Source organism: Falco biarmicus, chromosome 3 (genome assembly GCF_023638135.1).
Source record: "Falco biarmicus isolate bFalBia1 chromosome 3, bFalBia1.pri, whole genome shotgun sequence".
Classification (NCBI taxonomy): domain Eukaryota; kingdom Metazoa; phylum Chordata; class Aves; order Falconiformes; family Falconidae; genus Falco; species Falco biarmicus.
Genome location: NC_079290.1, coordinates 66,774,598 through 66,802,419, shown reverse-complemented (window position 1 = coordinate 66,802,419; position 27,822 = coordinate 66,774,598). Strand labels below are relative to the sequence as shown.

Genomic DNA, 27,822 nt, shown 5'->3' with positions numbered 1-27,822 from the left:
TTTTTTTCTACCAGTAAAAAAGAGGATGTTTTCTTGAACAGTGCATGCTGAACTTTGAAACTCTGCTATTAAATACTGCAGTAAATATCTACCTTATTTTTATTGAAGGTATTTATTACCTTATTTAGTTTTTTTCTTTTGTTTTGCTTTTCCTTGGGCAGCTTGACTTATACCATGGTCTTATACCATGAAAAACAGATGTTGCTGCAGTACAGACTGAAGAAAGGATAAATGGAAAAGACATAGAGCAGGTAGATCTATATATATACAAAATCAGTCTATCATTCTTCTCAAGTTTTCCATGCAAATCCAATGGTTAGTATTACAAATTTAAAGTATGTGCTTATATTTTGTTGAATCTAAGTGAATGCAAAACAAAAATAAAGCAATGGATAGCCAAGCATTAAATTTACAAAGGGAACATAAACACCACTCAGGAAACCACTTGTTTCCCTTTAGAAACAGAAACCTGAATAGGTGCTGTTTAAGTCAAAAGACTTTACTCAGACTTCTTTTATTCTCCAAATACTGCATAAATTCTGGAAATCACATGCAGCTAAGTGTCATTTTATTCACAAAATATCACAAAACATCATGATAATGCTCTCTTGGGTTCTTTCTAAACATTCTTAAAGTGATATAAGGATAGCTGGCTTTGTGAACCTGTTGAAATATTCTAAGCAATGTAATCACATCAGGACAGACTTTTTCATGACCTAATTTATACTACAGGCAACCTAGAGCTGATTCTTAGCTGAATGAGCTGAATTATGATATCCAGTGCTGAAATCATCAAGCCCTCTGAGCTGTTTTCAAAGACTTAAAAGATTTTATTTACCTTACCTAAGAATTTATTTTTTAACACTAGAAAAAGAGAGTTTATGAAGCTAAGCAGTCCACATTGTACTCCACATATTTTCCCAGATATATATTTTTTTAATTTCTTACTAATAATTTCATTTTTTTCTTAGGGTTTGGGTGGTTGTGGGGTTTTTTTTTTGAGGGGGAGGAATGTTTTGTTTGTGGGGCGAGGGGGCTGGGTGGGCTTTAATAAATGGGAAAACCTGGAACAAGCAATAAAAAGTTCTTTATATGTTCCACAACCCCAAGTATTTCAGAGCTTTTTTTTTTTTTTTTTTTTTTTTTTTTTTTAGCCTATAAGGTTTGCGGGTACCACTAAAATCCAGTATCTCCTTGCCCTTGTTTTCAGTGCTTGCTTAGTGTATAAAATTTGAGGTTTGTTTTTGGTGTTTTTATTTTTTTTTTTCTTCCTCCTGTTCTGTTGTCTCCATGCACTGTTCTGTACATGTACTTGCTTTTCCAGCTGGTATTGTAAACATCACCATCCTGCATACGTTAAAAAACGAGCAGCCTGCTCTTTCCACTTTTAAAACTCAGAGTAACAGAAGCAGATTGGCATTGTTTTTTGACATGCACAGCGCACATTACTGCAAGATGTCATATTTCCCCAAAGGGGTACTCAGAATGTCAAGAAACTTGGACCAGACACAAGAAGATCATAAATATGCTACAGAGAACACACCAGGATATTTGTATAGGATTATCATTAGGTATCAGATGAATCCTGTTTCATCACATGCTCTCTGTGGAATAGGATTTGATGGTTACATACTTATGATAATATGAATTATATCTCTATTTTAATACCACTGCTTTGCAAATAAGATTTCAAAAATAAGTGGTGCTTCTATTTATTCTATAGTTTAGATCTTTAGAAATCTTAGTTAAGAGAAGAATGGAATTGCAAAGTTTTCCATGGCCATAAACATCACTTATTTACGCTTCATACCATAGGGTGGATATTCACATTGTGCCAGGAACATTAAAAACACAGTCAGAGGCAGTCCCCACCTTAAAAAATCCAAATCTGAATTTATTTGATATGGAAAAATAGTAGTTTATAACTATCTGAGGGCAGAAAAAAAAAAGTGTATTACCCTATAAATACCTTTTAAGTAAAAACTTTACAATGTTTTAATTAAAAAATGCAGGCAAAAAAAAAGTAAATCTAATTTCATTTTGATCCAAGTGCCTTTTCCCCCAAAAAACCCTAGTAGAACAAAATGTAATGAAGAGTTTTATGTTTTACTTAGGCCACAACCTTATTACTTCTTCTGGGAACTATTTGCAATAACTTATACAGTGCAAGTCATGATTCCTACTTTAATGGTTCCTATCTTGTGGACAGTTTCCCTTCTAATAAATCTCCACCCAAGAAAACTCAGAAAAAGAATGAACCTGCTACAAGCCAATGCTACAATATTTTGATATCACAGCTGGTCTCCACCTACTGTGACCCATAAATATAACCCTGAAAAAAAGGATAAAATGTAACAATTTAGCACATATAAACCATTGATTTACCTTCTGTAGGTGGAACTTTTACACCTGCTTATGCTTTCAGATTTCACCATTAACAACCCTAACTTAATGGCCACCTATTTCCATGTGGAATAACAAAACCAACCCTGAAGAAATTAAATCCTGATTTACCAGGAGATTGGTAATACATGTCTGTAAACAGCACTGTCATGAACTGACACCCCTTTCCTGTAGTAACTCCCTCCCTGTGAAAATGCAACCTCTCGGTACAGCCACATACTGTTAGAAGCAAATCTGTGGTGCAGTAGTTTTGCACAACTTATATTTTCCCATAGTCCTACAGTTTTTGTCCTCTCTTATTTTATGTGTTCAGAGACTGAGGGTAGAGATGCTAAATCTGGGCTTCCCACTGCAGGCTTTTGCACTACTCAGCCACATTGCACCTTTTTCTTCTTATACCCTACATGGAAACCTCCACTCCAGTAGCCACGGTATCACAGATTGTACAAGCACATTCTGCAAGGTCTCAGTCTGGCCCTAAAATAGAATTCAGTAAATTTCTCCATGCCTCAGATATTCACCTAAATGGTGCAGGAACCGAGTGGTTTATACTAGGACTAATCAGAAAAAAAATCAAATTGCAAAAGTCTAACTGTGCTAGGCAACTTCCTTTGATGACTTCCACAACCAGCTAATTTTGCTCATTTCATAGACTGAGCCAAATGTTGTGTGAGCTATATACAATCTTCAGCTGTACGTACTGTGCATCTCTATTAAAAAAAAATCCAGCCTCTAGAATAAACATACACTTCAGTTCCTCTCTCAGGCCTGCCTTCCTGTTTATTGGTCCATTGATTGAGTTTTTTCTCAATATCTGTTATCAATATTTAAACAGACCTTATGACCTGTGGCTGACTATTCCGGATCTTTCCCATAAGTAAGCAAAGACACCATATTTTTTTTTTTTTAAGGGATTGTGTAACTACCTGTCTTTTGACAGAATCCTGGCTGCTGCTGCTGCATTGTCCGTACTTCAGTTGTTTTTTCTTGGTAAAGAAGTCAGCTCATTTCTGATTAGCTGTTTCTGAAGATATGGACCAAATTCATTCTACCACAGAAACACTGTGTTTTATCACACTGAGTATGCTGTTACGGACTTGCTCATCACAGGTGGTCTTCACACAGAGGTGCTTGGCCTCAAACCTGAATTTTGTTTCTGAATTTGTTCAAAAGTATCTGTATCACATTCCGGGTCCTGGTATAATTATATTCCTTTGGCTGTTGCCTCCAGGGAGTAGAAACTGCCAGTTATTTATGGACTGGTTGGTAATATTGTTATTCATCAATATATGTTTCTTACTAAGAAAGCAGCACACCGTATCTCTGACCGTAGGGGTAGTTTTGCCATGGTCCTGCACTCACAGATGAAGGAGAGACCTGTCTTGTTCCTCAGAGCTTATCCATCCATCCCTCAGTTTACAAAGGCAGAAGGAAAGAGTTATGTGTTTGGGGAAAAAGTCCAGCCAGTCACCCTATTTCCCTGGCAAAGTTTTTTATTTGTGAGATAAGAAAGTTATCCACCAGCTCTCACGTGCCTCAGCCAGTCTTGCACTGTTCTTCATATCAGCTTGCTCCCCATCTGAAGCCCTTCCTCACAGTCGGCTATGTGCTTACTGCAAGGCAGAAAGGTTGGAGGCAAAGCAAAGCCTAGGTGAAAATAATCACCTGCTTCTCCAGCCACACTTTCCTGCTTACCTTTACAGGGACAACCTTTATGCTGGGGGGCAGAAAAACTCATCCTTGATGCCTGACCTTGGCCCTATTGCCAGCTGGCCATCCTCATTTCTCTTCCATGCCTTCCCCTGTAGTTATTATGGGAAAATTTCAGCAACAAACATTTGTAACACTGATAATTGTGTTTGTTGGGACATGGACCTCACAAAGCTGCTGAGCTGCATGTAACCACACTGCAGGGCTCTGCAGGCCTTTAGGGGATGCTTAATCTTGGGAGAACAGGTTGGACTTGTCATCCCACTATGCATGATGATCAAAGGCTTACCTTGGTCTCACTCCTACCTGCCCAGTTACATACTTTCTAAGCACCTGTCTTGCTATCTTCAGAAGATTGGAGTCTTTAAAGGAGATACTTACTTTCCTCTAGTTCTAACAAAGACCTTTGAGACTTTGGTTGAATGGGAGCTGTATTTAGAATGCTAGACAATTGAAAACTCAAAATGTGTCTGTCACAGTAAAGCACGCATATACTTCTAATGATAAAGCATAAAGTAAATACAGGATGGACTACTGCCACCTCTTGGCTACCTATATGTTAAGGCATTTAAAAAAAAATATTAATTGTTCATGTTAAGAAGGTTAATGTCAAACACAAAGAATAGCCTTTCCAGATATTTTTATTTATGAGGATATCACAACAGGAAATGGCTAGTGTCTCAGCAAAAGGAACAGATGTGTAACATGGTGAGACAGAATGCCAGTCTGCAGCATCTTGGTGAAAATCTCAGCTGAACCAACCACATCTGAACTTTCACTCATACAAAAACAGGAACTTGAAAACTTAAAAAATTTGATTCCACAAATGTTACTTCTTTTTTTTCTCAGATTTCATTCTCAGTGTAGTTTGCAACCGTTTTTCAGAACAACTATTAGTGATTACAAATCTTAGAAACCTAGAAGTCTAGTTTTATAGCCACATTTTTATCCACAAAATGTACAGCTGAGTGTGCAAAATGGGTTGAGCTACTCAGTATTTTATTCTTCTCTGATTAAGTCACAATTGAAAATACCACTCTTCAATTTGAACACACAACCAAATGCCTGACAAATCTAAGTCAGATGCAAACTATTAAAATGCAAGCTGAAGATCCTCAATTTTTCATGTACTCAATAGGTCATCAGGGAATAGAAGTCTGCAGTATTTTCCATATATTACAACTTGACAGAGCAAGAAGAATAGCAATTAAGCCACAAAATGCTGTATCAATATATTCATTGCACCTACAAAAGTATCAGAGATCTGTACCAGAGATAGATACATTTAAAATTGTTTTACAATTAGCAATATTGCTTCTATGAGACTGATACCTAAATATTGATACTGGCATTGTTTAGGTTATGGCCTTTTGCTCCTCACCAAAACATTTCATAAAAATAGAACACTTCATCAAACTAGTTTTAACGTTTTGTCACTTCAGAAAAACAAAACAAAACTGAAAAACTATTCCAGCTTCTGACAACTAAAAATGAAAGCATTTTTGATGTGTAACAAGCAGTGTTTAAGGAACAGCTAAATAGTTTCCCTAGGCTGATGAAAATAATGAATTTACAGATTTTTTTATTGTTACTTTTCCAGCCAAAATCTGAAAATAAAATAAAGTAAATAAACAAATAAATAAAAGAGGAAACAGAAATTATTTCAGGTGGAATTTCTATTTTTAAGACAACTTTTTTTTTTTTTTTTTAACTACCACAAACTTTTCTATCATTTATAGGTACTTGAGTTATAGGTCCAGAATTAGAAGGGACCTAAGTAAATAACTTAAATGTAGTCAGGCATTGCTTACTGTATCCTTTTCTAGAAAACCTTGTATGAACTACTTTGATTCAAGAACTGAACTTCACCAGCTTTCTCTTGTGAACAGGTAAGGGCTATTCTAAAACGAAATAATTTTCAAATTTATGGTAAAATATAAGGATGTTATCCCTTTAAATAGTTTAGATACCTTGTAGAGGAAAATTCTGTCTACTATCAGGAGCTGTCAGAATTTAACAGAATTATCAGGGCATATATGTCACTCTGTAGGCGTGTCTGTAAATTAAACATGAATTTTGAGCCCAGAGGCATCTGTGTGAATTCCTCATATCCAAATGGTACCAGAAGCTTCTCAGACTTTCAACTCCCCTGCATGCTGTGGGCATCCACAATGATGTCAAGTACTCAAATTATTGTGAGTACATCTTTCATGATGACTTGGCTTGCAAACCACAGTGATAAACTGATAAGCTAATGGCATACAACCCTTTCAAAGTTACCTTATGAGGTTCAGGGGTGGAAGAGAAAAGGAAAAAAAAAACCCAAAGAAAACCAAACATCAAAAGAACATGGAGAAAGCAAGAGAGAAAGCAAACCAGAAAATTAAAACCTCTTCCAAGTGGACAGCTTGGGAGAGAAGCAACAACAGCCTCCGAATTAGTATTGTCTCTTAGACATCCTTCCCAGTCCAGGAGGCAATTTCCCCCACATACTTTTTGCTTAGTAGCTATACATTTCTCACCACGGCCCACTCAAACTGCCCACTGGGTCTACCTGCCCATGCTTGGAGCATGTTTGACCCGATACAATCAGTTGCACACTGATTGATTAAGCTTTATGCATGTCTGTTATAAGGTAATTTTTGTTGAATATGTAGATATTACTACTAGACTGTGGAGTTATAAACCAAAAGTTGTGGTGGGAAGGGTGAAGACGTCTTAGTACAGAGTTACAGACTGGAAGCTACAAGGTGAAGGAATGGAGACAGAGGAAGAACCAAACAATGTGAGTAGCAAAGGCAATCCCTTCCCACAGAAAACCCAGCATACCAGTGGTTCAGATTCCATGTCTGAAAAAACACAGGAAGATGAGCACTTGGGATGGGAGGCTAAAGGCACTGCCATAGCATCCTCATGGTGGGTCTGTGAAGGGTTGTGGAGTTCCTTGTAAAAGGCAAGCTACAGGATTACAGGAAGAGTTTTGCAGTATGACTTCTCATGTTGCAAGGCTGTATTGGGTTTACATGGCGAGATTTTGGTAGAAGAGAGGCTGCAGAGGTGGCTTCTGTGCAAAGATACCAGAAGCTGCCCCTATGTTGGACAGAGTCAGTTCCAGCTGTCCAGCTGGTTCCAAGACAGACTCACTTCTGGCCAAAGCTGAATCGAGAGGTGTTGGTAGTGCTTCTGTGATAACATATTCAAGAAGGGGTAAAAAAAAGGCACTTAACAGCAGCTGGGAGAGGAGAGTGAGAAAATGAGAGAGAAACAGTTCTGCAGATGCCAAGGCCAGTGAAGCTGGTGGGGGAGGGGGGACAGGGAGGGGGCAGGGCGGTGTTCCAGACACCAGAGCAGAGATTTCCCTGCAGCCTGTGGTGAAGACCACAGTGACACAGGTTGTCCACCTGCAGCCCATGGAGGTCTACAGTGGAGCTGATATCCACCTGCAGCCCATGGAAAACCCCACACCAGTGCAGGCAAATGTGCCCAAAGGAGGCTATGACCCGCTGGAGAACCCATGCTGGAGCAGGCCTCTGGCAGGAACTGCAGTCCATGGAGAGGAATCCACACAGGAGCAGGTTTTCTGGCAAGACTTTTGATTCTATATGGGACCCACACTGGAGCAGTCCATTCATGAAGAACTGTACCTCATGGAAAAACAAATACTGGAGAAGTTTTTGAAGAACTGTAGCCCATGGGAAGGATCCATGTTGAAAAAGTTGGTGAAAGACTGAATCCCATGGGTGGTACCCCATGCTGGAGCAGGGAAACAGTGTGAGGAGGAAGGAGTGGCAGAGAAGAGCTGTTTTGGGCTGACCACAACTGTCATTCCCCATTCCCCTGCACCACTCAGGGAGAGGAGGTAGAAGAGTTGGGAGTGAAGCTGACCCTGGGAAGAAGGGATGGGTAGGAGGAAGGTGTTTTAAGAACTGTTTTTATTTATCTTTATCCTACTTTGATTGATTGGAAATAAATTAAATTAACTTCCCTAAGAAGAGTCTGTTTTACCAGTGACAGTAATTGGTAAGTGATCTTCCTGTCTTTATCTCTATTGATGAGTTTTTTGTCATATTTCCTTTTACTGTCCTGTTCAGAATGGGGAGTGATGGAGTGGCTTGGTGGGCACCTGGTGGTCAGCCAAGGTTAACCCACCATAAATAAAGGCTGAGGCACTAAGTCACTCTGCAACACAGAGACATAGTATCACTTAGGTTGAAAAAAACCCTTAGGATCATAGAATCCAACCATTAACACTGCCAAGTCCATTACTAAACCACATCCCTAAGTGCCACATCTACATGTCTTTTAAATGCCTCCATGGATGTGACTCAACCACTTCCTTGTGCAGCCTGTGCCAGAGCTTGATAACCCTCTTGGTAAAGAAATGTTTCCTAATATCCAGTCTAAACTTCCCCTGGCACAACTTTAGGCCAGGGGAATTCAGACTGTCTTGTCACTTGTTACTTGGAAGAAGAGACTGACACTATAGTGCTGTCTGCCCCTTCCATCCCTCCACAGCTTGCTCATATATATGAAGATATCATATAATAAAGCGAACGGTGTCCTGAACGGACTGCCCACATTGTGAGGTTTAGACACGCTCATGGGGAATGCTTCTTTTCTGCTTTCTCACTTTGCGTTGTTCTGCTTCTGACTTAATGATCTGTATAAAAGTGACTATGGGAAACAAAACTATTTTTTGTTTTCTTGTCCATTTAATAACAAAGGAATCCTTCTGCCTGTCCATTTTACGTGTGATTATTAAATTTCTTTTTAAAAAAATACCAAGAAATGCCTACATTTAGGGAGTATTTCTGAATTATTATTTCTATTTTACACATGGGAAGACTGAGGCTCAAGGACCTTTAGAAATGTAATTGTAGTTATACAGTGGCAGAGCCAGGAGTAAAATCAGGATTACCAGAGTACCACTCCAGTACTCATCCCGTTTTAAGAAATGTTAAATTAAGAGTTAATTTTATAGAAATTACACACACACACACACACACATAAATAAAACAAAAAAGACAGAAAGGAAGAAAAAGAGAAAGGGGAAAGAAGAAGACGACAACAAAGAGGAAACAGAAATTTTTCAGATCCTTTTGCAAATATATTCTCATAAGAAAGACATTCTGAAACAATTGTACAGTACCTAAGTCATGCTAGACAGACCACAGAATAAGCAAGCAAGGTTTTTAATGTTATATGCGAAAAAGGGTAGTCCTTGAAACATCAGTGGCCAAATACAGCTACAGCCTCTGGGTATTAAACTGCCAATAGCATGCAATTGTACAATATGCTTTACGCTCCTCAGCAAGATAATCTTAATTCCCCATTTCCTCCTTTTTATTTTTTTCTTTGCTCTTCCCAAACCTGACACAGAAAGTTATTCTGTTTCTGTATCACTTTCAAAGAAAATTCCAGCGAAGTCTCTAACCCCATATTGTAAAGAGCATTGTTTCCCACAAAATTGAAGGAAAATAGCATACAAATAAGATAGGATTTCCTTTCAGGTTTTTTGACAGTTGTATTTTTGAATATATATGCACAATACTTATTTTCACTTTCCTGCAAGATGATAATCTTGGCTGCATTGTATCTATTTGATGAATCTCTTATTTTTAGCTTGCTACTCTGACTGTGTCACCTGAAATCTCAGGTCACTGCCACTTGCTTCTCACTTTAGTCAATACCACTTAGCTGCCGTTATCAGCTTCGGGTATTTTCTTTCTTTTAATTTTCATGTATGTAATGGTGTTACTTGAAAGTGAAGATGTGGATTCTTTTGGGCTACCCTGTCGTGCCTCGCTTCCAGATGATGTTGATATTTTATCTTCTGTACTTGCTGGCTGCACTTGGCTCCTTTCATTATTTTCTGTTACTTGTTTCCCAGTGAGCAACAACATGATGAACTTAGAGACAAACGCTAAATGAATCACAACAAAAGAGATCCCCAAAGAAAGAATTGATGGAGAGCCACTCAAGCGCTAACATCAGAATTGGGAGAACAATAAAATAAAATATAAAATACAAATATAAAATACAAATAGAAGAATATCATTAGAAAAAGGAGGAAAGGAAAGAGGAAGACCTTAAACATTTAAAGAAGATTAAATATTAGACATTTATTTAAATGAGGCCACATATAATGTCCATTTCCTTTCTCATTAGTAAACCTATTCCATAAACTGACAAAACCAGTTTGCATTTATACACCAAACCTGATCATTTAACAATGTTCTAGCTTTTAGAAAAGATTAATCACCATTAACTTTATATCTGGTTTATATATTATACACATTATTCATATTATAAGTCTATTATTTTAATATGTTAAATTTAAAATGTTCACAATTATGTATTTCTGTATTATGTATTACTGTAAATCAGAAGTAGTTTTACAGGAAAGTAATAAAAAAATTAATTGTCATTTTTCATGCTTTCTGGCAGACACCACTTACTTATATAGCTGAAATCCCAACAATCTTGTTTGCTTTTTAGTCTAACACAGCTCTAGTGACAGATAAGCTGATATAAATTCTTATTCTGGCTTTAAGATTGATTTTATGTGAAATAAATAAAAAATTCTCAAACTCAAAAGAATAAGAATTTTCTTATTTTAGTAATGATAAAACAGGTCTATTATTTTTCATTACTTTTTCATCATACCAAATAAAATTAAAATGTCTGACGTGACCAAAATTGTGGGTTTAATAACCCAAAAAATAGATTAAATACAAGTACGAGCAGCAACAGGTTTTCAGCATTTTTTCCGTTTTCAGAAAGAAAACACTTTTTAAAAATGCTGAGAGGCATTTGGTGATAAGAATAAAGACGCTAGAAGCTGTTTCTGAATTTCATTTCTCAGTTTCCCTTGACTTCAAGCAATTCACTTTAAACTCTCAGAATCAGCTAAACTTAATGCATGCCAGTACTGTAAGCCCTTTCTTCACTTACTCACTTCTGCTTGTCCTCCTTTTTTGGATACAATAAATATACATAAATATATATACATATACATATATATAATAATAATTCCTATTAAATTTGAGTTAAACTGAAAAAATACTGTGTATGGAGTGAAATACACTGTTTTCTAAAATTCTTGCTTTGAACTTTAATCATCTATCATTTGTGATATATTTTGAGCTCTTTGTCTTATATAAATAATGTTGCTACTTAAAAAAATTATAGTGGGTCTACAATCTAGATCACCATTAACTTTAGACACGAGCAGAAAATAATTTTAGGCAGTCAATGAAGTTTAAATGCCTATGCAACATCATACACTATTAACACAAGATTTTGACAAGCTAATGAAAAAGCAGTGAAGGTATTTTAAATCCATGTAATTTAAGTAATCTCCCTCTTAAGTCTAACAGAACAAAATCAAAATAAGATATAATCACCCAAATCAGAAAGATAAAACCTTTAACGATCTATTTTGACCAACTACCAGTTGCAGCCATAAGTATTTTCTAACTCATACAAGAACATTTTTTCCCTGCTACTCAGAAATAACTAACACACTGAAATCCTAGGTTTAGAAGGCTAAGTATTTGAAAATATTGTGACATCTAATCCATAAAACTCTAATATATACTTTCTTATTCAACTATGTATACTACCCTTGATCCATGGATGAACTGTCTATCTGTTGTCCTTTATGCCAAGTAGCTTGTGTCTTGGTAAAATTCCAGCATGTTTAATTGTAATTTGAAAAATAAATATTACGCCATTATTTTGAACTGAAGAAGTCATTCTACTTCTTTTGTGCCTGAGATATTTGAGGTTTTCTTTACTTTGAGCTCTATTTACCCCTAGAGGTAGATGTATTTCACCAATTAGTGAAATATTTTATATTTTCTGTTTATGTTACAGAAGCGGCACAAACTGATTTAGGGAAAGAATTTTGAAATAAAATTTATAGCTATATAGAAGATAGATGATTAGATAGAGAAATGGTTTTCATGCTGAACATAAAGTGTACAGACTAACACTGAAAACACTGAGCTGAATAAAGTGTGTAATATGGATGTTACTGATGATGCATTTAATAGTCAGAATTCAGATCTTTCATACACTGTAAATGCATGTTTGCTGATTTCTTTCACTGCATACATTCACAGATTTTTTTTTTATGTAATATGCATTGGTTTGGCAGTAGAAATGTGTCCATACAGCATCGGAAGACAATTTCACCTTAATTTTTCATAGCACGAGTTTGTCCCTGGACTCACTTAAGGCTGCACAAGAAAGTGTATGTTAAGACCTGTGATTCACCTGATGTGCTTCCTTCTGTACTCAGTGAGCACTAGCTGGAGGTTTGTGCTTATCTTTTAAAAAGCATCCTCAATTTTTCTCCCCAAGACACCATTGGATGCAGCTTCATAGTGTTTTCCTTTTCTGGGTTTGGGAGAAACCCTCACATTACAAGTAGTGCCAATTCTAAACCTACCAATTGCAATCCAGAAGAGATTTAATGCTGTTTTAAAAGCACCAGAGTGGGTGCAGAAACTATATAAATTTCTGCTTTTCACAAGTAAGTTTGCAGCTATATTCATGCATAGTGCAGCAGCTTTGCTTTTAAGACATGACAGCACTAGTGAGAGCTCTAGCTATTGTTAGCTAAAGCATTCTAATGATCACGTCAAATCTCAGCTAGTCTTAGTGCTATCGGTGCTGTCGATGAATAAAGTTAAATGTTAATCCTTGCTCATTTCCAAGGAAGTTCTGCCACCTACCAGCTGAAAATGCATGATCATGGCATCACAAGTCACTGAACTCAGTCAAAATATGAGACTGATAGCAGTAAAAGCAGATAAACACTTAGCTGTAAGACTGTTGTAAAACTAATCTTGACTGATATTAAAAATGGGTTGTTTGGGATTTTTGCTGTTGTGGACTATTACAAAAATATAGTGGTTAGGAAAAAAAAGATTTATTTTAATAGCTATGATAACAGCTGATTGAACACTATATTCTAGTTGTTTTCACCAACAGGTATTTCTTCACTATTCTTTCTAAGGTATTGTCTATAAAGAACAAAATGCTATTGGCTAGTGTTAAGATAAAATTCACCATTAATCACTTCCTTTACATTTGAGAGGTGCGTGTAAAGAAACCCAGGACTGTGCCCTCAGGTTAGGCTTCCACAGCAGTGTGTACTCCCTCAGCACAGATATAAATGACTGTTTAAGGTGTATGTCAGAACAGGTTGCTGACCTGTGTGTCCTCCTTTAAAAATACAAATGAGTCTACCGAATACATGCATTCTATTTATGTACAGGATAGTGAATCAAGTTCTTAATTTGTTTGTGGCTTTTATTAACTACAATAAAATGCTTCTTTTAGGTATGATATAAAACCAAAAAGTGATTCAAAATAAATGCTTTTGCATTCTTTTAATATTTTTGTTTGTTTAAACCAGTTGAGGCATAGTATAACTATGAACCAACACACAGACCTTCTAAACTGCTAGTAAATAATCATCCCTTTCAACAGCTTCTTCCAGAACTCATGCTCTTGAACTAGCAAAGCCATGAGTCACCTGTTCATGCATAACACTGCTATTAAATGGGAAAGCGCATGTTCAGTAACTTCTGTTGTAGCTTTCAAAAATTTCATTTAACTGCCAAAAGGATATTCCAGCAGCTAGAATACCGTGGTCATGCTGTGCATCCTCCAGACTACAATGCCAGTGAGGGAAAATGCAAAGCGATAGTAACAAGGGAAATAGTTGGCAGTAGGTGCCACCCAGAGACCCTGAAACACAGATTCTTCCTCTCAGGAGCTCTACCCTGTCTGTGCATAAACTTGCTGACCAGGGTTGGTGAAAAAAACCCAAACAAACAAAAAAACCCAAACCAAAACCCAAGCAAATTCACTTGCTTGGTATCAGTCACTGAGAAATGGAATAAACCCAATACTATTTAAATAAGAAATGTCCCTGTTTGTGCTTTACCTCCATTTGCCCTCAGAAAGCCTTCCCTGCCTGCTTGCTGCCTGCCCTCCGAGGCGTACCACGCAACAGGCATCTACCTGATGAGTCAAGGAGCCTGACCAGGCATCTAACCTTTCATTAAAAAAAAAAAAAAATAATTCTGACATTACTACCATTTGTGCTATTACAAAACACATAGGATTTACAACTGCAACTTCTACTGAATTTACCATTTATCAATAGAGAAAAAAACGGTCTGTGTTTTAATAAATCATCTGTGTTTATTCAATTCCTTTGCTACTTTGACTAGCGCAGTCTTCCTCAATAATCATCTCTGAAGACAATATCAGGGGCTAATAGCTATAAAATGAAGAGAACAGATCACCCATAATGGAAGCAATAAAAAAGGATTGTATTAAACAGAAATTGCTGGTTTTCCCCCCGTGCAATCTACCAAAAATTAGGCCCCTGTATTTCATATTTCTTTTGCCATTAACATAAATCAACTTAAGCTTAATGGGGAGGAGTCAAGAATCCCATTATTAAAATAGATCTAAATGAATAGCACATAGACAGTGGTAATAATGTGAAACAGTTTTTCAGATGCATTTACTGACAGCATAACATGCCTCTGGGCATAAATTATTGGGAACACATCTTTTAAAGCACACTGAGATTCAAAGAATGCATGCAGATGCCTATTGCTTAGACTAAATTTAATCACCTCCTGCTTGTGACCATTTGGCAGCTTCAGGAAAGTTTTCTCCAGAACTGGCTCTCTGAAGCCAAACTAATAAAGTGCTAATTAAAGAAAGTACATGGAAGACATGAACACTAGGAGCCTGAAGTAATTGGCTACAAAAAAGACAGAGCTGAAACACGTCACTTTCTCTGCTGCTCCTGATTAGGCTCTAATTCAAATACCAATATTTCACTGCACGTCAAGGTGCTTTGGGAAAGATCTCAGACTTTCTCCATGGAGTAGAGGGTCTGCTACAAACATGATACAAATGCTTAAGAAAAAGATCTATATCTAATCCTGTGCTACCATCAGGATAAAGTTTGTGGCAGTCTGGGCAGTATACAGAAAGCTTTTATTTTCATTCCACAGTGGTGACTCAGATCAGATAGAAATAAAGGAAGCCACGATTAAAAAAAAAAAAAAAAAAAGAAGGCAAAAAATAGGTTCTGGAATAGAAACCATCTCCCAAGCCTGTCACAACTGAGCAGTAATTAATCTGAGGATCCTTTCATCTGCCTCGCAGGCAAAATGGAAAGGACAACTACTGACACTTTCCTGAAGAAATGGATGAGCAAGAAAGAAGTGAAAATCACTTCCTTCATTTTATTTGAAATGGGTTTTATTGTCCATTTCCTCTTGAGTATCATAAACTTAACTTTGATTGCTGATTACATGAGCTGATGTACAATTTCATTCTTGTTGCTATTGCTGCTGTAGCTCAATAGATTTCCTTCATTTCCTGAGAACAAATCCATTTTCTTATCTGTTTATATTATTATTATTTAATAGCAAGAGAAGATATTTTTGAGGTAAATCTATTCCACATGTGAAACAGGAAATCACGCAACTTACTGGGCAACCACTCACTTTATGATTCAGTAGAGCTGATAATTTAAAGGAAAATTACTTACGTATCAATAACCACACTACATTCATACATTAACACTATCAAGCTACTTACACACACTTATACATACTTACACATACTTAGTCATACATTTAGGCATATGAATTTAACAAGATATGGACCTCTGTTCAATGAAGTTCTTTAAACATATACTTAATCCCACATCTGCTCAACAAACCTAGGTAAATATATATATATAATTTGAAGATCGTTCACATGCTACACCAGAGATGATAAAAATAAGATAATTCTAAATTTTGAGTTAGAAAGCCTTGTTTTTGTTAAGGTTTTTCACTGCATTATTTTCAATAGAATACTGTAAATTAGAAAGATATCACAAGAAAACAAAAAATGCAGACTTGTAAAATTATGTGAATTATATTTTGTTATGCTAGGGATAAATTCTACTCTACTTTAACAGTACTTTTAGACCAAATAATACTTTCTCTTTTTTTTTTTAAGTTAGTAAACCTGAATCCAAACTGCACCTCAGAAAATATGCAAAACCTCCTCAGTCTTTCAATACAACATGATAAATTATCAATCACAACCATTAAGAAAATGTTAACAAGAGAAGTGGGCTACTAAATGCTTCTAGCAAGGCATTTGGCACAGTTTAATATTTTCTATGGTTACTTTATCATAGTTCAAATTCGATTTCAAAATCCAGTATTTTTCAAGTATTAACATCTTAATTATATTCCTTTCTTCTGACAAAAAGCCCCAAAATATTTTATCAATTTTATTGTCTGAGAGTGATATTTATGTTCATGTTTGTATTTAAATGAAGGCAGGATCCTTAGAAGACAGTTTCCATACCAAAAGATAAAAGCAGTCATAGCCACATATTTTGAAATTTACAAAATACCAACTTTAGTAAACTCTAATGGCTGCCATGACTCACCTAATGGAGTTAACTGATAATTCAATCTTAAGGATAAACAAGAAAGAACAATTTCATGAATGTCACTCTTCACAAAACTTTGTACAAATTCATAGTGCTCACTAGTTTTGATGAGGTGGGGAGACATGATTCTTCATGATAGCACCTCCTGTAAGTATCTACTGCAGTGTTCACTAGATCTAATTGTATTTGAATTTCATTGACCTAGGTCTAATCCTCTCCTTCTGTACTTCCTAATCCTAACCCTTCTGCATTTTGTACAAAATACATAAGCATTAATTGGTATTGCTTATCCAAAATGAGTGCCCTAAACTAGCATCCCAAGGAGCTTCTCATAACCTTATCCTCTAAATACATTGTACTTAAATAGTTCTTGACATTAAAATAGCTATTGATATTGCAACTGAGAAGTAATCCCCACTGCCCTGGTGATAACTTGTTGCCGCATGAAACAAGTTTTTTGAATATGCCGATAGTACGGGCACTCTTCTGGGAAGTGGGAAACAGGAGTGCAAATTTCTTCAAGGCAGAGGAAGGAACTGAATCTGACTGAGAGCCAGTAACAAAATAGCTCAGTCTTCCAGTAATCCATTTTCTTGACTTCTTCTGCAGATGTTTAAAATACAGCTTGACATACAGTAAAACGCTGCATGAAGATCAGAAGGAAGTTTTCAACAGAAAGGAATGCCCAAAACTGTAAGCAAAGCATCAGTGAAACTAATTGCTTCTTAGCATTTCACTTTGGCAAGGGAGTAGAAAATTTATTCCTTTCTCAGCTTGAAGTGTAGAGATAACACATTTCTAGTCTGTTTTAGCCACAACTTAAATATTTTATTCAGAAAAGTTATGCAGAAAAAGGAGGGCAAATGCAGTTTCAAATCTAGAAATGGGAGAGCAAAGTACATTTTGACACACTGCAGCCAGTGAGGTGAATCCCAGTGAAAAGATTTTTCATCCATTCTATGCATACATTATATGTTTTAGGAGCATATTTCCTCCTCTTTACAAGACATAGTTCTTTTTATATTCGTAATACCAACCTTGCAATTACTGGAAAACTTCAGCACTAAGAAGAGGATGCGAGCAACTCTCTAGCACTATCCCCCATTGTGTAACAGCTTGTTTTGGTGTTGGTCTCAAAATAAATTATTATTACAGGAATATGAATGTCTAATGTGAATAGGTAATCATTACACTATTCCTTTTATTAGGTCAAGGCTAGCACGTACCTTCACTTGTCTATAGTCATAATAGATGTGGCTTCTAAAACAAGTAGCCTTTTAAATTTTTCACTGTTATTGTTTCACCCTTCTGGCTCTTTGTCTAGTTACTGCTGAATCATAGCCACCCAGCTGCATTAAAGCCACACTAGAGATTAGGCCAAGCTTGTTATCTCCTTGATATAAAAAACTTTGTAATAGTTCATAACTTACAATAAGAAAGAGAAAATAAATCCAAGATAAGAAGAAAGCTATCAGTATTCTTAATAATCATTTGAAAAGTATAACAAGATCATGTTTATTGGCTTACAGAAATCACTGTAAAGGGAGGGTGGGATCTCCGCCCTCCCCCCACCACCCCCCCCCAAGAAAAATAAAGGCTACCCCAACGTTATTTAACTGAAATTACCAAAGAAAAGGTGCTCTGTCTTTCTGTCTCTTCCCTCCCTCTCTCCCTCTCCACCCCATCCCTGGTGGGACAAGAGGCATATCCATCAAAACTGAACTGTATCTGCAAAATTACTTTAGATTTCACATGAAGACATTTATTTTAGCCTGATCATTTAATAATATATTCATCTATAAAATATCAAAAAAATCACTGTGAACAGTAAAAATAATGCATCACAGTCAAGGCTGTATGCAGAATCGGTTTGGTAATCTATCCCATATTAGTTGTAGAATAAGTATGAACAGCAGAATTAGATTAGATCCCGAAAACAGTCAAGTTTAATAATACCTGGGATTTTTAGTGTGTTTAAAATAAAGGGAATAAAAATACTGCTGAAAATATTTACATATGCAGCTATTGAGTCAGTTATGTGAAATTTTTTGTCATGCTATTTGATGCATGAATAATGCATTTCAAACTAGTCATGAAGCAATTTGGACCTGCTATACCAGTCAGCTTCACTACTTTGTTCCCCTCTCCTTTTTAACATCTTACTTTTAGTAATAATGTTAAGATTAGAAACCTTTTTTTGCACAACATCCTTATTTATTCTTCCATAAAATGCAACTGACTGCAGTAGAATTATACTTCAGGTTACTTAACTCTGTGGTCTTCAATCCATTTCGAAGAAGATGTCCCCATCACCCTTTATTTTTGTTGCACATACTAGAGTATGAATTAGGCTCATGAGCTCCAGGTGGTAGATGTGCCATGATCTTTCTTTGACCTATTTTCTGAACTACAGTTCTGGATAGACCTTTTCATTTTAATACTATATATAGATGCGAAATGAAGTAATCATTTGGGTCAAGAAATTTAGTGCCAAAAATTTGTGTCAGATTTCTATAATGGTGTTATACACAGAAGTTTAGAGCATCTGTGCTGTGACGTGCATTTGAAAGATGGTTATTGTATAGCATAATTTTAATGTTGGTTCCCAATGGCAATGTTAATCTGTAGTATGGATGCTAATGCCATACTCAATTGCAAGACTCACAGTGGCATTAAAGAGAGCAGACACAGGCACATGTATAGTTTTCATTAGGTTTAGTACTAATTTCTGTTGACATATAAGTGAAGCATGTATCACTTTAAGTAGAATTGAAACCTTACATATCATAACTAGTGCATTTTCAAATATAATTCTTATAAGATACCGATAATAAGACATAATTCAATTACTATTAAAGCAATTATTTGTAACCTCTTGGGCTTTGCGGAGAAATTATTTCTTTACATGAGGATTGCCTGCAGTGCAGTTAAAGTGAAATATAAATGAAAAATATTATGCTACCTTTAATAATGAATTATCAGTCTCAAAGTGGAAAGAGAAATGTTACTTTCCAGCAGCCAGAAGGCAGGTGTTCACTTAGCTAATACTTTCAGTGTTTAATTTCCCTGTTTTAGCTTCTGTTATTTCTCTACCTGTGCCTTATTCCCCATTCTTTTTCCATTCCCTATATTCCCAATGTAGTACTCATGCCCACATGCTTTGTGAAGCTTCTGCTCTTTCCCAAGCAAAAAATTTTGCACAGTAGAGAGTATGTAAAAAAAATTTCACTTGTTTAATTCTTTACAAGAGCACTATCATGTGATGCAGTATAAGAAAGCACAGGCATTTGTTGTTTCTGCTATTTCTAGAACTGTCCAAATTGAAAGACCTGCAAAATGTGTTTTCATATATTTTTATCTTTCTCCATCACAGGCAATCTGCATCGGGTGTGAAGTGTTGGACACCCTCCCCTGCATACAATACACCTCAATAATGTCTGTTTCTTCATTTTGCTTCTAGGCAACACCAAAGTTCACTTCTTGGAATATCTTTAATAAGAACAACCAGCAAATACTCCAACTTTTCAACAATTTCATGTTGCTAATGAGCATTCATATAACATTGCCCTAGCAGCCCTTAAATAAACCAATTAAATTAGATATAACCACTGTAAACATCTGTAAAATATTGACACACACAGAGCAATTAAATCTCTTAGCAAAGAAAAATGCAAAGATTTAATGAAGCAGTTCACTCATACAGAAATGAGAGTGCCATGACCAAACAGCAGAAGCAATTGAAGAATGTGTTGATGCGGATCAGGCTGGGGAGATACCGAAGAATAAATTAATGTTAGAGCCAGGAATATGCCTACTGGTGGCCACGTTAAGCACTTCCTTTGTCTCTTGATGTTCTGCAAGGAAAACGAGTTTAGCTGGGCTTTAGAAAGACAGATAGGAGAAAAGAAAGACGGAAGGTGGCTAGGGATAATTAAAAGTGCAGTATATTATCTAATTACTCATTTAGACTTACTGGAGTGAGGAAGTTTGGAATGACGGAATAGAGGAGAGCTGGAGGAAGACCCAGCTCCAACACTGCTACCAGGACAGGTGCTCCCTTATTTCAACCTAGCGCTAACAGCAATTTCCTCACAGTACAGAAACCTCCTTACCCCCAACATCCAGTGCTGAGCTCCTTCAGCCCTTCTAGAAACGTGCATCCAGGTTTCCTCTGCAAACAGCACTCATTCTGGTGAGATGCACAATTGCACAAATCACTGGCTTCCTATGTGCAAAGACAGATATTATTTTTTTTCCCACAGAGAAAAAAAAGGAAGACAATACACTACTTTCACTGTATAAAAAGTCTTCACAAGAATTAGCCTTGAAGGGAAGGCCTGAACCAGAAAGTGTCATCCTCAGCTATTGCAAGTATTTACTTCATATAATCCTCTTAAATAAAGGTCATCCAAACCCATTTTAAAAATGGGCTGCTTTTTTGCCCTCACTATGCTGTTTGGAAAATAATTCAGAATTTCATTGACTGGATATTTAGAAAACCTCCTGTAAATCTATCCATGACCAGTTCAGAGTAATGTATTCTTGTTCCAGCATAGTCCTTTAGTTTATATAACTCTTTTTCTCTGATGTTTGCTCCCTGAGGTATTTATAGGGAGCTTTCAGCTGAGTGAATTCAGTCAAATACTTTTAGTCTCTGCCAATAAGAATAATTATTTTTCATCATGATCATCCTAGAAGCCCTTTTCTGCATTGGCTCCTGTATGACATTATCCCTCTGGAATACCAGATGCACACTGTACACTGGTCTTTAGTACAATACCCTTAAATACCTCCCTAATTCTACTGGAAAAAAATTGCTTGACATATCCTAGGATTGCATTAGCTTGGAAATACACAACTGCTACTGTAGAAAACTACAGAAGAAATATTGGCATTAATAATTCATGTGTTCATTATAAATGTACTGACCATAATAGAATATTTTAGTATTAATTCTAATAACCAGAGGATTGCCTTCTGTTGAACCAAGTGAATCTGTTAAAGTATCCTTGAAATGAAAAATCAGTCTGAAATTCAAGCATTCAGACTCTGCAAATCCTAACTTTAACCTTCATCCTCAGTTCTGGTCCCTGCTCACTTGGCATTGAGCATGAGATTTAGCTGCTCAGCCCCTGATTTCCATAGGACTGATTTCATGGTAATGTATTGCTTAACATCAGTGTTCAGTCAAAATCAGGCTTTCCTATTGAAACAGAAGACAGCATTTTCTGTGTAACGTCTCTCTTTGTAATGTTCTCATACTGGAAATGCTGACAAAATTAACAAATGAAAACAACAAGCAATTGGGCACTACTTCAAGAACATTTGAAGCAGTGGCAGCTTTCAAGGCAGCAGGGAGAACTTCTGTCTTTCTATTCCCAAGATCAGGGAGGATTTTGGGACAGCGTTAGCTCTCATTACAATTTAATGTCTAGTAGTTGCCAGGCGGAACGGTTTCTTATGGGCCGTGTCAGAAACTGGCATGCAGCATGCTCCAATGATGTCCACTCTGGCAAGAAAAATTATGAAGAGCTTGCTGTATCCCACACGTAACCCATAAAGAGAAATCTCTAGTCACGCTAGAGCAGTTCTTGGTGCTCTTTTCACTTAAGCAACCAAGGATCAGAACCAATATATCAACCAGAAAAAGTTCCTGTGGAAATTAAACCTCTGTTCTATTCTACCACATCAAGTTCATTCATTTCAAAATACCCTGTCATTAAAAAACAAAACCAAAAAACCTAAACCCAACAAAAACAAAACAAGAAAGAAAAAAACACAAACAAAAAGAAATTAAAAACTTGGTGTGCATGAAGGTTTCCTGGATCCTCAACAGAAATGTACTAATCACATAATCCTCTGTGCCATTCTTAGCAAACAGGGGATTCCAGGCAAAGCTCGAAATAGGAGAATTAATATTCTAACACTTAATAATCTTAGCAGTTGTAACCCAGTGTCTAATATGTACTGTGGCAATGAACCAGTAAAGCCCATGCAACAGGAATGCCCTCTGTGAAAAAAAATCCCATCCCTCAATTTCCACGGAGCTCAGGTAACAGGAGTATCCATATACTTTATTTCTGTGCTGAGACTGAATGTCTTGATATTCACTGAGAAACAGCAAGTCTCAATGAAGCAACCAATACCTACTTACTTCCATAAAATATATGTACCTGAATGCTACAGCTTTTGGTGTTTCATCTGTTACTTGAAGGCAGCACGTGTACTCTCATAGCCACAGGATAGTTAAGGAGACAGGAATCTACATTAAATAAAATTCTACCTGAAACTAGGTTGGACTGACTTCTCATTGTTCCTTTATATGGTGTGTTAATTTACAACACTGTTCAAAATTGATACAGGAAACCTGAGCGGTAAATTTGTGATTTCCTTTTTACTCTCACACAAGAAACACACAAAGAAACAGCATCTGTCAGCCCACAGGCTGGCTTAATGTATCCAAGATTACCTCATTCATGATTCATTTAGAGTGATAACTCTCCAGGTTAACGAAGATGGAAGTCACTGTTAAAGTGTTTTGGTTGTGGCAAAATTAAGGTTCGTTCAGGTGCCCCTTTCCTCAATGTGAAAGTGTATGAGAGCTCTGTTTTTATGCTAACTTTGACAACAAGGTTACCAGCTACCTCTTTTAAAACTTCTAGGATACTTGCAGAATAACTGTAGGACTCATCTCTCTCTCTTAACCAATACATACACATCCCCATGTATAAGCAGCCCACCTATATTTCACCAAGTACATCCGGAAAAATGTCTTTATTTATTTCCTACTTACCTGTGAAAATTTAAGGAGATTCTATATATTCAGCTCTTGAGCAGTATTTTACTGGTTTCAGATATTATTTCCTGAATTTACAAAATACTTATACCTTTTACCTAAGAAAATTGAAATTATACAGAATTTTCATGATGTGGAATTTGACCATGCAGTACAGAAAACTGCTAAGAAAGAAAGCAAAATATTGTCACCTCTCAGAGGGACAATCTTGTTTGTACAATATCACGTAAAACTGCTGCAAGATTAACAGAGCACTTCTTCCTGTTTCCCCAAAAGAGTCTGTTTTAAAATAAAAGCATTAATAATATTTGAGACACAGTGAAAAAGAGGTAATGACCTTCCTTTACAGATGAATAAAACTAGACTGTGAAGGGAGGAACACTGGTACTGTGGCAGGTGGCCTTCTTTTAGGTCACCCATTGAGCCTCTGGAGAATACAATGAAGAAAACTAGAAAAGACTGAGAACTTGAGAAAGCCTTGAAAACAACCAGCCTCAGGTAACAATCGAAAAGTCAGGCTTGGACTTCATCACTGATTTTTCGTCTGGTAACTGATAGCTGTTGCTATGGCAGCACATTTGCCTAGCACTCTCCCCTCACACACACACACACCCCTCCCCCAAAAGAGGAAGAGCATAAACTCAGATAGACAATAAAGGAAAAGCACTCAAGAAGACAACAAAACATTCTGTAAGCTTCAGTCTACAAGATTTTATGTAAAACAGCTACTGCAGGATTTCTTTCACTTACTACTCCCAAAGGTAAACGTCTAAACACAGAGTTTTGCAATTAAGAGAGTATATTCAAAGATATCTATGCCTTCCACTTGGTATAGATGCTCTGTATAGCTAAGGAAATAAAAGTGTATTGGCAGACTTCTGAAAAAATGCAAAAAAGTATTTCTTAATTATCTGGGAGTTCTGCAAATCACCCCACTTAGTCCAACATTTTAAATACGGTTTTAAGAACGTGACAATTATATTGTCATTAGAATAAACAGAATTTTTAAGCCAAAATTTGTTCGGAAATATAGTCTCTACATACCATTTCCTCAGTTTCTAATAAGAACATACACTTTATTCTTATGTGAGATCTTATTTATTTTTTTAGTTTTAGAAAAGAGAAAAAAAAAAGGCAATCTATAAAGGCATTGCAAAATATATGTTTTATTTTGCCCTCAGGAAAGTAATTTTCCAAACATAAATCTAAAACTAATTATTAGAATCTCAAGTTTAAGATTTTCTCCTGCAATGTGACATCGCCTGGTTCATGTCCTGTAATAAAGCCATATTTCAGTTCCATATTGCTGTAACTTACTTCATCTTTTTATCTATATATTTACATATAGAAAAAGATCCCTACAGATAATTTTTGAATTTTCAATCCTTTTTTTTTTTGCAATATTTGGTGTAACAGATCATGTGTTGTTCAACTGGAACTCTAGATTAATGACTGAATCATAATTTTAGTCAAGAAGACATGATCAGTATCATCTCATGCACTCCATTAACATGCTTAGACTTAGACAAAATTATCTTGAAAATTTTTGCTTGTTTGCTTGGGCTGGATGCCTGACTAGCTTTTCCTCATGAAGGTCCAGATTTCTACTCTCATCTAGCTGAGACATTGCTTCTTGCAAGACCAACTCTGTAGAAGAGGTGTCCCACAGAGCCATACAGAACAGGAAGATTTGCTGGGCAGCTCCTGCCCTGTTGCTGCTGCTATTGCTGAGCCACTTGGTTTTACATTGGTTGAAGGATCTAGCCAAAGGAATACTTAACGGCAGATTCTAAGTGAAGAATTTGCCCCGCATTTGTAAAGGGAAACAATCTACAAGGAAAATCTACCTCCTTGGGGAAAAAGACAGTTTAAAAGGGAAGTAAATAAATACCATACATGTCATTTTTATAAGGTTCATCATGTGCCAGCATAAATCCTGATAAACCACCCAATATAATTATTTAGCAACAGATCAATTTCCAATGATAGATTGCCCTAATGTCTGTATAATGTCTAGTTGGGGTTTTTTTGGGTTTTTTTTTTTAAAAAAAATGCTATAAAAATACGAGGCTTTATTTCAGGGGTCCTCAAACTACAGCCCGCTGGCCAGATACGGCCCCCCAGGGTCCTCAATCCGGCCCCTGGTATTTACAGAACCCCCCCATCCCCGTCCCCACCAGGGGTTGCGGGGGGGGGGGGGGGGGGGGGGGGGGGAACCCAAGCATCCGCAGATGAGTGCCTGCCACTTCATCTGCGCGCCACCCCCCCCCCCGTTTAAAAAGTTTGAGGACCCTTGCTCTATTTGATTTCTTTAAGAGTAGAGGGAATTCCAACCAACTCTATCTGGATAATAGGAGACAATAAACAATTCTGTCTTTGCAACAGTGAAACATCCATGTGAATGTTTTTTGTCTTTAAAAGGTATCTTCAAAATAAGCTAATATTAAGAACTGATTTTAATATCTTTACTCTTGATATTCCATCTTCCAAAATGGAAAACTCAAAGCAAGTAATGTACTAACAAAGTGAAGTTCAGATCCTTAAGCTTTTTAAAATTTTATGTTTCTAAAAGGTCCTGATTACTTTGGAAACTTCTATTTAAAAAAAAAAAAACAAAACCATAAATTTCTCAACATGTTCAGCCATTAACTCAAAAGTAATAAAAATGCAAGAGACTCAAAGGGCATCTGTGACTGTTTATGCTTCCTAAGACTCATGATCTCCTGATTTATATTTTCCCAGAGACAGGAAAAAACATAGATCAAAAATATCTAAGGCCAATCACCATCTGAAGATCGTGAAGGCTAGCACTGAGCAACAGTATGTCAAACCAGAAGTACTTCAATTATCCCAATCTTGAGAACAAACACAATTCTCTTTCTTGTGAGAGAAATTATTTTAATTGATTACCCATATAGTTTGAAACTGTCAGTTGTGCATCTTTGTGGTTGTGGTTCCATGTGCATTTGGGCTAACAACAAAATGAGCAGGGAACTGAAATTCATCTATCACTTACGATTTGAGGATTTTGTCACCTCTGAGTCTCTGCAAGATCAGTTCAATTAAGAATAAAATTTAAACCTTTTTAAAATGTAGCTGTAGTGCTGATAAGTCTTGCTCAAAAAAAACCTGCTAAGCAGCCTTTGGGGAATATGACTGCAGGACGGCTAGCCATACCTAAATATAGCTAACAGTGTGGTTTCATTTTTCACACAGGTCGTACATGGCCCTCGGCACTCACAGATCTCTACTTCATACTGTGTCTTTGTTGATATTGTTTCTCAGATATCTAGCTCTAAGAGTATGTCTAAACATGCTGTGGTTTCAACATGGTCTGCTCTGGGATTTTAAATTCTGCACTGCAGCTCTGATAAAGGAATTCCAATGGTCCCCTCTTGGTTCAGAGGACCAAGGACTCCATCAGTATAACTCTCATGTTTGGACTGAGATCCTTAGCCTGAAAGCATCAATTTGAAAGCCACAATCATTTTTCATCTGTTTTTGCTAATTATCTGCATGGCACTGTTGAAAACAAGGCAGAAAATGTCCTTTTGCCATTGTATGAAATTTCTACAAGCTAAAGCACTGTGTGTGCTTTTGTTCCTGGCATCTCAGAAAAGATACAGTAGAGCTAAAGAAATTGTAGAGAAGGCCAAATATAACGAACAAGAATGTAGAAAAACGCCCATACCAGGAGAGAATAAAAGGATCATTTGGATATCTTCCATCTGTAAAGACGACTGAAAGGGCATCTAATTGAGATGTGCAACATCAGGAATGTAATGAGTAACGTTTATGCAGAACTGACTTTCATTAAAACTTGCAATACTACAATTAGAGTAAAACAATACGACTAGTAGGGATTCAATTTAAAATTAATAAAACACAGCACTCTTTCACACAGGGGGCAGGGAACTTCTGGAATTTCCTGGCGCAGAGGTCACAGCAGCAGACAGTATCAGCAGGATAGAGAAGAGATGAGACAAATCATGGACAATAGCTCCATAAATAGATAGTGAAAGAAGTAGAAGAGGACAGTCTTTGCAATGTCCCCAGTCAAATCATCAAAGTTGCAGTGGAGCTTGAGGGTCAGCAGAGCACAGAAAGAGACCAAGCTTGCGTGCTTTTCCTAAACACTCTCTGCTATCACCACTGTCATAGACAGACTTGCAGAGTAGATGGTATAACATTCTCTCCTTTCTGGTATTCTTATACCCCACCCTGCAGAAGTCGTCAGTGAAATCAAGCATCACAGTCCTAAGCAATAAAGGAAAAAATGAGAGAAATAAAACAAACTCTGATCCAAACTACTGGAATAGGAGAACCAAGGATGGACTTATGAGCAAGGATTAAACATTAGACCAATGGCAATACTAAAAAAATTTTGGTTTGTTTGTGTTTTTTTATTCCTGGCCCT

At 36.7% G+C, this 27,822-nt stretch overlaps 1 long non-coding RNA gene across 2 annotated transcripts in view; it reads right to left on the bottom strand.

Annotated features, from left to right (window-relative positions):
• Window positions 1–23,610, bottom strand: part of LOC130146953 (uncharacterized) — a 41,102-nt gene extending 17,492 nt beyond the window's left edge. Inside the window, exons 1-3 of one of the 2 annotated variants that reach the window (XR_008821056.1) lie at window positions 23,403–23,610; window positions 20,722–20,834; window positions 18,309–20,463 (exon numbers count right to left, since the gene is read on the bottom strand). This is a non-coding gene — a long non-coding RNA (uncharacterized LOC130146953). Of the gene's footprint in view, window positions 1–18,308; window positions 20,464–20,721; window positions 20,835–23,402 lie in introns of those variants that run through there. The other variant, XR_008821055.1, reaches the window with a different exon arrangement.
• Window positions 23,611–27,822: the final 4,212 nt, after the last annotated feature.